We start from the raw sequence: 15,910 nt of genomic DNA on the forward strand, positions 1-15,910 counted from the left end.
CCTTTTGTTTCTGTTGCTGTTTTTGAGAGAGTCTTACTATGCAGACCCCTGGAGCCTGAAATGGTCTCAAATTCTCAGTCCTTGTGAGCCCTCCTGTAGGGAGCCATGATTCCAGGTCTGCGTCATCACAGCCGGCTTCCAGTTGGCAACGCTGTCCACACTCACCTAGAAAAAAGAATCAAAAACTCCTCCAGTGTTCTGAAGCGTCCAAAGATGCACCAAGACAGCTCTTTTCTCCTGGCCAATGGCCAGGTTGGCTCTACAATGGATCCCTTCTGCTGACTTCATTTCTAAGCTTTCACTGTTCTGTTTGCCTGGATCCCCAATCAAAGACAATACTGGGGTGCTATAATATCCCACATGCAATCTGGGCCAAGCCTGACCATGCCGCAGATCTTGGTCCTCCTGGTCTTTTGGAATAGCACACTTCTGTGGTCCCCTGACCCAGTGACTCACAGCAGCGGAGACTTGACAAAGTAATGAAGTTCATTTATCTTTTTAAAATGTATTTGTCATTAGGACAGCTTGGGTTTATGACTGTATACATCATCTACAAGCAATCTAGACCTTACTATCTGTTTTTTTTGTTTGTTTGTTTAATTTAGCTACAGTCGATTAAACGCATGTTTGATATGCTGAATTAAGAGCTCATTTCTATCACACATTTTTTGCGATCACAGCAGGAAGGAGCGCTGGGTAACCTGGGGTAACTGCTCAGATGCAGGCTGGCTCCAGCCTAGTGTTCTAAGAAGCGAAGTCCTTGCTTCTTCCCTACGTTCATGTGTCCTGACCAGGTTTGGCCAATTTCTCCTGTCAATGCCTTGTTCCAAACCATTAGCTCAACACTTGATCCTGGGGCCTGTTTTCTTGGAAAGGGTTGGGAATTTTTTTATTCCTTTATACTGTTTCCCCGGCCCCTCTAATGCTCTGTCCACTTAGGTTTGATTGTACTTTATGACTCCGTTTTCCATGTCCACTTAAAGATTTGTTAATGGGCCCTGTTAATTTATCACTAAGGCCTCTTATGTGTGATAGCTTCCAACAGCAAGAAGTGAAGGGCTGGGGTTGGGGATTTAGCTCAGTGGTAGAGCACTTGCCTAGGAAGCGCAAGGCCCTGGGTTCGGTCCCCAGCTCCGAAAAAAAGAACAAAAAAAAAAAAAAAAAAAGAAGTGAAGGGCTGTCAGAAGAAGCACACAGATGAGCTAGATTGATAGATAGATAATGGACATCATAGACATATTCATATACATCATAAGCATAACATGTACACATATACAAACATTTATTTGTATGGCTCAAGGCTTAGACAAGAGGATAAAGACCAACAGAATCACGGACTCTCTTAATGCAAGTGTTAACAAGGCTCAGGGAGCTGGTGGGATCTGTGGCGGATCTGTGGCAGATCTGTGGTGGATCTGTGGTGGATCTGTGGCGGAGGGCAGATCCCACTCCACTGCAGACCTCCACTGGAGGTCATGCAGCATCCCAGATTGAATAGAACCGAGTCCCAACTCTGACCCCAGGGAAAAGTATCACTGCCATACAGATGGATTCCGTAGCCACGCACTCTATGCACAGCCTATATAGGAACTCTAATAACTAGAATTTAGTCAAGTAAACCTTGAGTTTCTGCAGAGAAGACCATGGGATAAAGCTACTAAGAATCGTTCGTGTCCTCTGACTGGATGCATGGCAGGGTAGTAGAGAGGCAGATTCCTGTTTGAAAGCTCACAGAGCACAGTATCGCTTTTCATTGACTGCACTAAGGCTCACACAAAACCCACGACGGATAAATGACTTGCTGTCCCTGGTCATTTATTAACTTTGAGAGTGTGAAATGGCTCACCCAGAGACCAGCCCAAGCCACACACTAGAAAGCTAGACTTTTCTGGACTGGTATTTCAGGGGATGGAAAAAAAAAAAACAACAACGAAGTAGGCCTAAGCTATAACTAGAGTTTTCTGGACTGTTATGTGAGAGAATAAGTTTATCTTTGTCTTTGTTGCTATTAAAAACATGGCCTCCTCAAGCATCTTGGGTGGTCTGTGAATCAGCTTTCTGTAACTAATCCAACACACAGCTTATGAAGACGTGGAGTTTATGTCTATATCAGGTGGTAACATTTATTATTTTTAATTAGTCATAGAAAAGAATGAGCCTCCTTAGCATCCCTTGTATTTGTCCCCGTGACCCTCCCAAATAATGCCCTTTCTGGGGTCTACCATAACTCCCCTCAAATAGGCTTCCATCTGCTTCCTTGGTGCAGGCATATCCAACCTATGGCCTGTGGGCCTCAAGCATCTGAGGAGAGGTAAGTGTGGCCCAATGCAGCATCACAAACTTACCTAAAACACAATGTATTCTTTCACAACATTCATTACATTCATTTAATGTACTTTGATGACATCTTCCTTGTTAAGTATCTTATTCTGTTTCCCCTCCTGCAAAATCTTTCTCTTTCCTAACAAGTGTGTGTGTGTGTGTGTGTGTCTGTGTGTGTGTGTGTGTCTGTGTGTCTGTGTGTGTAAGAGTGTATTGCCTGAGTAGGAGTGTCTGTGTGTATGTGTGTATGTGTGAGACTGTGTATGAGTGTGTGTGCATGTGTGAGTATATGTGTGAATATACGTGTGTGGGTTTGTATGTGAACGTGTGAGTGTGTGTATGCATATGCATGTGTGACTGTATGTGTGAGTTTGTATATGAATGTGTATGTGTGTGTGTGTGTGTGTATGTGTTTGTAACCTGATTGCATGGTATAAATTGAGTATAAACTTTATACATGTCATAACATGGCATGTCTCAATGTCAAAAGAATGATGTGCCTAGTTGCAGTTTTGTTTTTTTGCTGATGACTTTGGAGGTTCCCACTCATAATAAATTGACCCTGTCACTTTAGACCCACTGAGAGGCAGCACATCATGGTGGGGGTGTGTGTGAGAGCAAACCATTAGGAAGCAATAAAGAGGAAGAAAGGCTGCCAGGGTAAGATATACCTCCAATGACCTAAAGATATCTTCTTGCTCCACCATTTCCTGATAGTGTCACAGTGACAGTCTTTTCCTATGGGCCTTGGGAGACACTCAGGATGTAAACTACAGCAGGTTAATAATGAAACATCACCTCCACAGTTGGGGAAGTGATGCCCTATGTGCACTCTCTGACTTCAGGAGTGAGCCAGGAGCATGGCTGGGTCGCTGGTCCTGGGTGAGAGCTGCCTTATCTTAAACCAACATGACAAATGAGTGCAGCTTCCTTTCCAGAGAGAGCCCTTGAGTTTCTCCCTTAACCCTTGATGAATGGACAGAACTCAAAAGATGGTCAGGTGGTCAAGGGAAGAAAAATGTAAGAAGAAAGCGAGTGTCATCTATATCCTCAACTCAGAATCATCTGCTCCTAATAGTCTGCTGCTTCTGGTTTCAAAGTCTTTCTTTAAGTAATCGTTCTGCCGGGTGTGGTGGGGCACGCCTTTCATCCCAGCACTCAGAAGGCAGAGACAGACGGATCTTGATGTGTTAGAGGCCAGTCTGGTCTACATAGTGAATTCTAGGCTAGCCAGTGCTACAAAGTGAGACCTTGTCTCAAAAAGAAAATCAAAAATCTTTCTATTGCTTCTCATTTAAACAACTCAGGATGGGGTTGGGGATTTAGCTCAGTGGTAGAGGGCTTGCCTAGCAAGCGCAAGGCCCTGGGTTCGGTCCCCAACTCCGAAAAAAAGAAACAAAACAAAACAAAACAAAACAAAACAACTCAGGATGGATAAGGCATACAATCGGGAAGAAAAGAACAAAACTCAAAAGGCTTTGCCATTGAAGCAGGTAAGAACCTATCACTAATATTTGCTGGACGTTGTTATTCTATACATCCTGTTCTTTTCAAATTATTGCTTTGGGCAGAGCTTTTACTCTGTGGAGAGGATTTGAATTTTCTGAAATAGTGCAGGGTTGCCGGGAGGCATTTAGGTCTGGTGAATGGGTAATGATTAAGTTGAGCCACAAGATTCTGGTGCCAAGTCAGGTATAATTGGTTTTCTTGGACAGCTCAGAGAATGTCATGAGGGGACCCCATGTCGGAAGTGGCCAGCGAGCACTGCCCTCAGAGAGACGCTTTGTGAAGGACATGTGTTAGAAGCCTTGGTGACCACAACCTCTGGAATAGAGCCAAAGCCAAGTTACTTGAGGGCCAGGGCATCTGTCAGGCCCCTCCCCTGACAGATCCCCTGCTGTTTACTCATCTCTAATGGGATGTTCATAATGTCCGCTTTTCATAACCTGTTATGAGAGTCAAATTAGGTCAGGGCATGAAAGCTCTTTTGCAAGCTGTCAAGCACTATACAAATGTCAGACTCTATTCTTTAAGCATATTTGTCAAATTAATCTTGTTTCTTGATGGGCACACAGTCCACAGACACAATCAGTCAGGCAGGTCATTGAGGTCTCGATGGGTGGGGCTGTCCTCCTCTCCCTCTCTGTTCTGTGCAGGTCGCTTTGCCCTTGACCTGTCAGTTTACCCAGTCTATTCCTAGTACTGAGGTGTGAAGGGGGTTGTGGGGTGGTGGGGAGGCGGTGAGAATAGGCTGATGAGGATGCATTGTCAGTTATGATGTCTACCTACCATTTCTGGCTTCCTGCAGCCTGGGAAGTGAATGAATTCTACCTGGAATGTCTGCTTTGCCATGTTAGAAGGCCTGAGTCGGTCTCCTGTTCTCCTGGGAGTTCTTTGAGGATTAGACATTCATGTAGACATTGATCATGAGCCTGGCTTGGTGGCATGTTCCCATACCAGCACTCAGGAGGCAACAGCAGTCAGGTCAGGGCTCTAAGTTTCACTTGGGCTATGTAGGAAGAACTGATTTGCTTGCTTGAGTTTTTGTCTTCAATTTTTGAAATTATATATGCTTAATTCAATTTTAAAGTGTATATATATATTAATATATATTAGAATTATATATAACTATAGATATCACAGGAGAGTAGGATCTCACACGTTGAAAGTTGTGATATTTCTGTAGTGTGTAATAAAGCATGAAAGATCAACAGTTCTGGGCCTGAGGCGACAGTTCAATTGGTAAAGCGCTTGCCCTGAAAACCTGAGGAACCGAACTTAGATCCCCAGCATTCCCATTGTAAAAAAGCCAGGCGCTGCAGTGTGTAGCTGTAGTCCTAGTGCTTAGGAAGCAGAGACAGGAGGAGCCATGGATTTGCTGGCCAGCCAGTGCAACTTAGCCCCGTGGTTCTCAACCTTCCTGATGCTGCAAATGTCAATACAGTTCCTCATGTGGTGCTGGCCCCAACCATAAAATTATTTTTGTTGCTTCTTCACAATTGTAATTTTGCTATTGTTTTCTGAAAGTCTTAGATGACCCCTGTGACAGACTCATTCAACCCCAAAGGGGTCCTGACCCACAGGTTAAGAATTTTGTCTAGTAAAATCAGTAAGCTTCAGTTTATGTGTCTTGATGATGATGATGATGATGATGATGATGATGATGATGATGTATAGAGCATTTGAGGAAGGTACCTACAATGACCTCTTGCTTTATGTATGTATGTACACATGTGCACTGATACATATATGCAACACATCTACACACACAGAGTTATTTAAAATGGATGTAGAAACAGAACCTCTCTAATGAGTAATGATTGTTGAAGAAATTAAGTTTCAGGGAATTGGTACAACCTGGCACATCAAAAGAACGCAGTGGGTTCTAGCTGTTCTAGAACTTGCAGATTCCTCATGTTAGGAGGATGTCATCGAGTAAGCCATTGGAGGCGTTGGACACACGGAATCATGCCTCATCAGCAAGGAACCATAATCACTCAGATGTAAGCTTTAGGAATAATTATGCCATTTAGAATATTCATTTTTCAAAAATCCATTTGTTAGCCATGTATTTATTGAGCAATTGATATATGCCAAGTATTCTGTTATGTATTATAAACAGAACAGCCGAAAAGACTATCTCATCCTGTGGAGAATTCCATCTAGTGAAGGATATAGGGCCATAAAGAAAACATTCTGTCTACAAGCACAACTTCTTCTGAGCTGATGAAGGATATTACTGTCCTGTAAGGTTGTGTAGCTGTGCAGACCAATTTTGTATGGGTGGATGGAGAAAAGACACGGAGGGTTCAGGCAGATTTTCTTGGTTCACTGACGTGTACGTTGAGATTCAAAAAACAAGCAAAGAGTGAGGTGAAGCAGATTCTAGATAGTAGGAATGTGGATGAAGCCCTTGCTACATAGTAACAGAAGCAAGGCATAGTAACATCTGAAGCAGAATGGGCTGGAGAACAAAGAAAGGAGGCTGAGGGTGGGGGGAACTCAGCCAACCAGAACTGTAAAGATCGCTATGAGTGGTGTGCTCTGAACCTTTAGAGCAGAGGGAAACCATTGAGGTGATTTGAATACAGCTGTCTGTATTCAAAAGCCATGCCACCTTGAGAAGAATGGGTTGAGGGGAACTGAAGAAGGGAGCAGGCAGTGGCTGTAAGAGGCTATCAGTGCCAATGCGGGACTCGAGGGCTGATGGTGCTTTAACCTAGAGTGCTATGGTGAAACTAGAAAGAAGTGAAAGGCTCACTGGTTACTTAAGAGACACCACCTACAGGATCTGTCAGAAGTGGAGCCAGGAGCGTGGCTCCACAGAAAGAGACACTTGCAGCCAAGACTGATGACCTCAGTTCAACCCCCAGGACTTGTGCAGTAGAAGAATAACTCTAGCAAGTCGTCCTCTGACATCTACATGTACTCTGTAGCACATACACCCATGTGTGGGCACACAATAAATAAATGTAATTTTAAAAAACTTTTTTAAAAGACCTGGAAATGTGAAGAATAGGATTATTCACTTAGTGACTGTTTATTGACCATCTACTAAACTCTAGACCTATAATGGGGATTCAGATGCAGACAAGATGGACAATCCTCCCCACCCCGGACTCCATTACATTAATAGTTTGGGTTTGGAACTGAAAATTTGATAATTAAACTACTAAATAGAGAAATTAGTTGTCTTAGTTATAAATTACATATTGCAGAGCATGTGATTACAGTGTTATAAAAAAGAAGTAAAAGGAGTTATACCCAAAATACTGTCTTGAGGAAAGATGGCAGTTCATGAAAAACATGAAGGTGAGGGGAACAGCCAGAAAAGCCAGTGGGAGAGCCTTCCAGATAGGAGAAAGAACAAGGTTAAAGAGGCCAGTGTGTTTCAGTAGTGGGTGGTGGACATAGTGACACAGGAGCAAAAAAGAGTTGTTCCAACCTGGCCTGGTGGTCATTTGGGTCATTTCACAACCTTTGGAAACTTCCCTCTTCATATAGCCCCTCGAATGATCTGACTGACATCTCAGAGACTGATCTGTTACATGGCAAGCGAGGGGAATGGATTATTTCAGAGCAAGGACAAAAGCAGAGACCAGTTAAGAGCTAGCCATTCAAGATAGGATAGCCGAGGATAGCTCAGTGCTATGGCAGAGAATCAGGGGTGGGCCGATATCAGGTGTGCTTTGTAGATAAAGTCAAGTATTCTCCAGAAAGGTCAAGGCTGGAAAATGGTGGCATGATTCATTTTTAGAGGTTGAGAGCCTGTGTAGCCTGTCTGGAGAAACAGAATCTCATATGGTGTATCTCATGAGCCCAGGTCAGGGCGTGGCTGTGACTTTCTGAAGATCCAGAAGATCCGACCTTTAATATTAACGAGATGCAACCCACTCAGGAATCAGTAGCCCTCTTGATGCCTTCAGTACTAGATTAGATCATGGGTCACCAAGATGGGGGTCATTAAGGTCACGTGAGGAAAGGGAAGGATCTGTGGAGCCAGCAGAAACTGGTTTAAAGCCTGGGTCAGGGAAGGGCTGGGCCGTGGGAGAGTCAAAGTGGCAAATGTTAGTGTAGAAGGGTGCAGGCCTGCAACCTGGGACGCTGGTTGGAAGAGATGTTTCCATAGACAGAACACAGGGAGAGCTCAGTGGTTTTTAGCATTTTGCAGGCTAGGACGAAGGAATCCTTGCCTTGCTGTTTGGCTTGAGTAGCACATTTGGAGGAAATCTTTTTAGAACCTTACTGGTTCTTATTCTCATTGTTCCTCTACCAGCCCCAGGTTATCCTGCACATAAGGTCAGGCACGTAGTATCCCGTGGTATCAGGCTACTGGGGAGCTCCTGGGGTGCTGGAAATGTTCAGTCTCAGTCTGGATCGTTGTAACCTGGATCCACTTTTGACAACAACAACAACAACAACAACAACAACAACAACAACAATAAAAGAGTTGTAACCTTAAGAACTACAAACTTGATTGAAGTACGTTATTGGTTAATACAAATCATCTTCAGGAAGGCTATAAACAGACAGAATGAAGAAAGGATTGTCCTCTGAGAATCTGTCCATATCTAACCACTCCTTGCTGCTCTTTCTCCAACCTCCATCCCCAGTGCTGTATTCCACCCAGTGGCATCTACAGGATGTTAACTGTTCATGACAGCAAGGAGCCAGCGAAGGGTCAATGGGCACTGATTCTTTTAGGAACCCAGTGTGGCCTGAACTGAAATTTTCTAGAAAAAAAAAAAGAGCAATTGTGTATCATCAGCATCCTTGGTGATCAGAACTAGCCACAAATGAGTCAATCAGGCCACAAAATTCAATGGGCTTAACGCTTTGAAGAAAAAAATGAAAAAACAGTGTTGGGGGTGGGTCATAACAGAATGGCACTTGCTTTTCTTGTTAATTCTTTGTTTGACTTGTTACAGTCTCCTCTTGGAGATTTTACAATCTAGACTGTTAAAGACTCTGATAAAGAGGCTGGGGATACTAGGTAGAGTTACCTAGTATATATGACTGAAGGCCTGGCTTCCATCCCCAACCTGCGTATATCAAGCATGTTGCCACGTGACTGTAATCCTGGCGTTTGAGAGACGGAGAATGAAGATCAGAAGTTCAGGGCTGTCTTCAGCTGCAGCGTGAATCTGAGGCCACACTGGGCTGCAAGAAACCCTGTCTCAAAGAAAGAGAAAATCTGATAAGTTTAGACTATTTAATACCTGTTGGTATATGTGCTCAACCAAGGTTGTCACTCACGTTCTTTCCACTTGCCCTGCCTCGTTAAGCCATCAGTTCCCAGCCTTCTAGCTAGCTCGAAGCTATCCTCTCTCATCTCAGTCCAGGCCCCCACAGTCCAACTCCCAACCCTCACTGTGCACAGTCTTCACCTGGATGGGCCACAGTGGGGCCAAGTGGACATCTACCAAGGTTCAGAAGTTCTGAATCCTTCAGACCTAAAAGACCAAACTCAATGGTCTTTGAGCATTAGAGATGCAGAATCTTTAGGGATCTATTGTCAGAAAGGAAAGTGATAAAACGGATACACACAAAACTCTCTAGTGTGCCTGCCAGGTCTTCTGGAAGCATCTGGTTTAAAACCCTTTCTCCAGGGCTATTAGTGTGCCCTGCTCAAGTCTCTTCACCTTTCTGAGTCTCCCCCAGTTCATCCACTTAAAACTAGGGACAGGGAACCTGTGAGCTCACTGGAGTCCTCAACCAACAACACTAGCAAATATACAGTGCCTTTTAGCTACTGCTTACACTCTCTGCTTTATTTATCTATTAAACACCCATCTTATCCCACTTACATCCATTAAGCTTGCACAGTCTCCATGCAAACACCTGAATCCACATCTACTGGCTCTGCTCCCTCCCACCTAAACCCATTCACAGAGAACTCTCCAGAAAGGGAGAGCTGGAGCCCAGCTCTCTTCTGTTTGTGGGGTAGCTTTTCCAAAAACAATAGCCTTATCTCAAAGGAGAGTACGTTAGCAAACTGACTTCTAGTTCCTCTTCTAATTTAACGTTCTCTCATCTGGGCACATCTTAACATCCCCGGAGTGGGCATTTTCCACTGTGGCTCGTTTCCTTCTGGGTACAGTTTGCACCCTGATAATTCGTAATAAGACGGTTTCTATCTGCTACCACTCATTCTACTCAGAACGCTGCCCCCACCCCCACCCTTCCCCCTATTATCACCACACGTCTCCTCCCTCTTGGAACCTCAGTCCCCTTGTAAAATGGGACAGCGACACTGAACTGTTCTGAGACAGCTTCCGGACCGTAAGCATTCATTCTGTGCAGAGGTGCCTTCCTGTTCTTGAGGTGTCCAGGAAACAAACACTGAAGTCCCGCCTCTGTGGGCTGAAGGAGCCGCAGGTGAGGGACTGTAAAGTGTAGAGGTGGTGTCCGCTAGCCAGAGGGCCACAGTTCCAGAAAGGTGCCTTACAAACCAAACGGAGCTCTCCTGCTGAAGCCGGGCAAAACTGCAAACTGAGCTGAGATCTTTCTGCTCTGGCGAGGCAGGTGCAGGCGGATGCGGGCTGCTGACATGGGGAAAGGAGCTACCGGGAGAGGAACTGCTGGCTCCGGGGCGAGTGCAGCCCGGGGTGGGCGCTGGGAAGCACGCAGAAGGAAGACCCTCACAACAGGCCATCTGAGGGGACAGAAGGCAGTCTCCAACTCAGCCTCTACTGAGGCTCCACGCATAGAGCCTAGACAAATTATCATCCTACCGAGAGACCCAGAGCCCAGAGCCGGACACTATCTCCTGACCCTTTCCCTTCTGGGACTGTAATATCCTCCAGGCCTTTTCAGCCAAAGGCTCTCTTCTTCAGAAGGGCATGCTTCCAAGATGTTCCACAGTTCCGTTGAATGGAGAATCATCAAAGGATGGCACGACCTATCTTTGGAACCTGGAATTCGCCTCCTGCCGCTGCTCCCATCCATACTTCCACTCCTACTCATCCCTCACCCCTACCCATCTCTACACCTTCAGACTTTCTCTATTGTCCCACTTCCCACAGGTTCGACCTTTCACAGCTCTCTGAGTGGCATCAGTCAGCTGCAGAAATTTTAGTCGTCAGAAAATGTCCCTTTGGATCACGATCCTATGGTAGGGAAGTGTCACATTGCTAGACCCGCCACACATACCTCACAACACTGATGACTCTGGTCCAGTGGGGTGGTTTGCATGGCTTTCTGCCCCTCCTGTCTTGTTACCATGGAAGTTGGCCCTGCTAGGAGGGACCAAGCCAATAGTATTCTGTAGTTAGTGGGGAAATATCGAGTCGCTCTCATGATCAGTTCGCTGAATAAGGACCCTAGGAGCCCCTGGGGAAGGTCATTGTCACATTCTTATACTAAAAACTACTGTTTACTGAGTACTTCCTATGTGCTGGGTTCCCTGCTAAATGCTCACATGTATTATTTTAATACAACCCGCCACTACTACGTCTTTGTTACAGAACGGGAAAGCAGAGGTACAAAGACTGAACAATTAGACCCATGATCCCAGCGAATCGTTGCTAAAACAGAGTTGAACCCTATCACTGTGCTTTGTGCTCTGCTGTCCCTCAGGGTGGAAGTGACATTTGGTATAAGAGATAAGGAGAATGTCTTCCATTCTCTATTATTTATTTATGTGTATAAATGTTTTGCCTGCACATACATCTGTGCACCATGTGAATGCAATGTCCATGAAAGCAAGAAGAGAGAGGGCATCGGATCCCCTGGAACTGGAGTTACAGACTGTTGTGCGCTATCATGCGGTGATGGGAATTGAACCCAGTTCCTCTGGAAGAAGAGTCCATGATATTCACCAGCAAACACCCACTCCCACTGTTGCTCTGCCTGTGTGACTTTGGGCAAGTCACTTCATCTTGTTTTTCAAATACAAGAAACACCCCAATTGGATCAACTATGCATGAAAGCATGTTTTTGGTAAGAGCAGACTTAGTTTTCATTAACACTGAAGAGACCACTGCCTGCTTCCACAAACAGAAACACCTAGTCAGGGCTGTATCATACTTACACCCTGTTCTGATGCACAGCCAACCCTAGGCTCTCTTCTAACAGGAGCTTGAACATACCAGCTGCAGGCTGCTGCTACCTGAGCCAGAATCCCCTAGTCGTGGCCAGTTGTGGCCCCTGCATGCCCGTATGTCCAGATAGCCATCGCAGGAAGGGTGGCCTGGAGATTATCAGATTCACCCTGCACCTGTAACACTCAGCATTTTTTACTGGGCCTTTTGTGTTCTTCACTCTGTCTACATTCATATATTTTTCAGGGGATACTAGGAAAAAACGGATGGTCACAGAGCCTCCCTCAGTCTTGGGGTGAAGCAGATTGCTAGGAGGACATTGTATAGATCTAAAACAGACCAGGGTCCTGACTGCAAGGCAAAGATGAGAGACTCTGAAATAGAAATGCCAGGCAGAGGCACAGAGTGCTGAGAATTGGGAAGGGTTTCATGGAGATGTGGACTCTGAGCCCTTCCTGAAGGGTGAGGAGAAAGGCATGGTGTGGGTCAGCGGGTCAGCAGGTCAGCGGGTCAGGGGGCTGAAAGGGCATTCTGAACTACAGACAGAGCCTTGAGCAGGCCCTTGTTTGTGTATCTCTCCACTTGCTGCTCTCCTGTGCTTTGTTCTGAATAAAGTATCTTGTTACTATTAAAAAACAAAAAACAAAAAACTAAGGGCTATGTGGGTTGGAGAAAAGAGATAGGAGAGGAGCCCTGATGGAGTCAGACTCATGCTGGTGAGGGTTCAGGATTACCAGTTGTGACACTTGCTGGCTGCGTGACACTGAAAGTCACATAATAACTCTGACCTTCCATTTCCTTGAACCTGGAGAGTTTGAACTAGATGCTTTGCAAGTCTTTCCTGCTCCATTATTCTGGTATTTTGTGGTGTTGGAGAAAGAGAAGCAGTCAGAGCCATAAAGGAAAGTTTGGGCAACTTTCTGCCATCTATCAGTTAGGCCTTCGAACTCTCCTGTTGAACACCCATGGCCTTGTAGGACAGGAGTGTGAAGCAAGGCGACCCTGTGTCTGTGATAAAGACAGAGCCACTCTGCAATCGTGTCTGAGTGCACGCAAAAGCATTACCTCATTCAATCAGTAGAAATCATTTCCTCGGCCTGGTTTCCAGTCAGTTCCAGCCCCAGCCTCACTCTTGCTTGCCTTCCATCAAGACAAGAGCTATCAAGATTGATTGACAGCTGCTTCTGACAGCCTGCAAAGGCCAGCTTCTGTAAACCCTCCCACAAATCCCCTAGCACAAGCCCAGTCCTTTATCCTATGCATCCCGAATGTCTAGGACTCTATTTGTAGAAACAACATATCTCCATTTCAATGAGTTGGACTCCCAGGCAAGCCCTTCTAGAACCTTCTTCATGTGGTCCTCCTCTGCCATGAGTAAGATCCTAAGGTACAGTGCATGGCTGACTGTGCTGGCCGAAGCTGGCTGTGCCAGGCTGTGCATCCCTTCATTTCTCACCTCTCGTCCGATCCTGTTCCCCACCCATCCAGGCAGGGCCATTTGAAGGACACCGATTGCTCTCCCCAGTTCTCTCCAAAGGGACCCTGCTCTGCACCTCAGGGTATTACTAAGAAGAAAACGAGGAAGAGAAACACAGGAGTGAGAGGATTCTCTCCCCTGTCTGTAGTCACGGCTTATTTCTTATGTGTTTACTCTCCTTCCCCTGCCACTACCCAGTTTTAGGTCATGCCTGGGCTGCTTGATAAGTAGCATTTCTACTTACCAGTCAAGCCACAGCAAACAAACTATCCCTTTAGGTCATTTCACTGGAAGGCAACCGGTATACTACAGAACTGGCTCTCTGGGCAATCTCTAAGGGGTAAGCTCTGTGCTGTGCTGGTGAGTCAGAACCACAGCTTGATTTCCCTCTTCTAGCTGAAGGTTTTCCAGTGATAGGGTCGGGGAGGTCCCATCTCAGGCCTCTACTCTGTTCTGTTCCTGTCAATAGCTCAGCTCCCGGTACCTGGAGTCAGATGACAGCCAGCAGAAAGAGCTGATGTCTATCCCTAACCACAGTCAGACCCTCACATTCATTCCTCCTACTGAGAATCCTGGTAAGCTCCTTTTAAGTGGCACAAGGCGCAGCCATTGACAGAACTGGGTTGTCTGGGGAATGGAAAGAGTAAAGAGTTTGTGCCCAGCTGCATGCAGGTCTCCTCAGACTTTCCTGTAAGGTGCCAAATTGTAAACATTTTAGACTTGGTGGACAAATCAGCCTTTGCTGTAACTAGTCAAACTACCCTTGCGAAACAAAAACAACACCATAGGCGTCATGTTCAGAAGCTGGGCAGCATGCTTGTATCTCAATGGAAAGTGCATTTACACAAACAAGCCACCCGTGAGCCAAACCGAGTCCTGGTCTAATGAAATCAACATAAAGTGACCCAAAACTAGGAAAGGACACACTGACCTTTGTACTGGACTTTTAGACAACCTACAGAGAGATTAGAAGACTTAGAATCCATTTGGAAACTTCTGGAAGAAAAGAGGGATGGGGAAAGCAAGATCGAGACGATCAAATCTTATTTTAAAGGGGAGGGGAATCAAACAGCTGTCGGCAAGGCTTCTAAGTAACAAGGCCACCTTGTGACTCAGGAAGGCTGGTCATCTGTACTGAAGCTGGGCCAGTTGTGACCAGAAACTGTGCCTCACAGAGGCCAGGTGCAGGCAAGGCAGAGAGACAGAGAGCACTAGGTAAACACAGACCACAGACTGCTAGCAGGTAGCCCTGGAAGGGCCCTAAGAAGGACTCCTGGGAGACCAGAAAAGGCAGGGAGTGATGGACAGGGCTTTGCAAAAGGGACTTCTAAAAGCCCTACTTAGAGTCTCGGGCCATCCTATTTGGGACCAGTGGATACATTGTGAAGAAAAAAAAATGTAGTCATTTTGCATATCTGAGAAAGGAACTTAATAGTGAGATTCAAGTTACAAGTAGATCTCATGAGACTTCTTCTGGGAAAGGGTGGAGGAACGTGACAACCCCACAGGTAAGTCCCTTCTCTTCTGCTGTAGCTTCCCTTCAGCTGTCTGAGATGGGGGGTGAAGGGGTGGGGAGTTGCCTCTTAGCTCACAGAAATTCATAAGGCTGTAGCGTCATGTTCTCTGAGCGATGCCCTAGAATGCAGTGTCACTGTATTCAGCTGTTTGCCCCATGAGAGAGATTTTAGGGAAAGTCTTTTGTTGCTGTTGCTGTGGATTTTTTTTTTTTATTCATTTGTTTTGTTTTGTTTGCTGGTTACATTAGGAAGTTACAATGCTGGGAGGAAAAGATTCATTTAAAACAAAAAGAACTCATTCTTGGATTCAGGGGGCTCTTAGAACAGAGTATGAGCTGGTGCAAATGCAGAAGAGAAATAGTTTGGCCAAGACGTTCAGACTTGAATGTGCACCCGTAACACAGAGGGCTTGTTAAAGCTGGGGCTTCCGGTTCTGTGGATGGAGGGGACTGGGGACCCACAGTTCTAACCAGTCTCCGTGCTCATACAGCTGCAGGCCCAGGAACGACATGTTAAGATTCACTGTCCTGCACAGCCTGGTGACCACAGCTCTTTAACATCAGGTTTGTGGAAATGGATGCTGCCCAAGCTGGGGCTCTGGCCTAGCAGCAAACAGCTCTGCCATTATGGCTAACCCCCTAGATTACACTAGTGTTGGGGTGGGGTGAGGGGATGCTTTTCCATTTGCATTAAAGTCGACTTTATCTAGGGAAGGCACAGTCAGTCCTCCCTCAGGACAACTTCAGGTGCCATTGCTAATGGTGACTTCATGGAGGCCTCTGATGTACGCCAGGATTTGGTTTTTCCATTTGGTCTATTTGTTTTAAAGGGTGACTCTGGGTACTCCTGGGAAAATCTGGAGAGGGCAGCTAATAAGTCTATAAATATTTCCTGAGGGGCAGAAATGTTCCTTTAAAACAGGGAACAACAATCAAAATGAATTTAACCAAGAGGCATGCTTCCTCAAACATAAAGCCAAACTCAGTTTTACTGGTTGCAGTGTGGTTATATTTAGAGATGAAAACACCAACAAAGATTCCAAAAGAACTTCT

The 15,910-nt window shown here is 45.6% G+C and overlaps 1 protein-coding gene across 5 annotated transcripts in view; it reads left to right on the top strand.

The window, feature by feature from the left end:
• Casr (calcium-sensing receptor) overlaps positions 1–15,910 on the top strand; it is a 75,599-nt gene that overhangs the window by 19,585 nt on the left and 40,104 nt on the right. The window contains 1 exon segment of one of the 5 annotated variants that reach the window (NM_001309638.1): positions 3,495–3,815. The gene's annotated coding sequence lies outside the window, so the exon portion shown is untranslated. 5 annotated transcript variants of the gene reach the window in all.

This window comes from Rattus norvegicus, chromosome 11 (assembly GCF_021556685.1).
Source record: "Rattus norvegicus strain SHRSP/BbbUtx chromosome 11, alternate assembly SHRSP_T2T, whole genome shotgun sequence".
Taxonomy (NCBI): domain Eukaryota; kingdom Metazoa; phylum Chordata; class Mammalia; order Rodentia; family Muridae; genus Rattus; species Rattus norvegicus.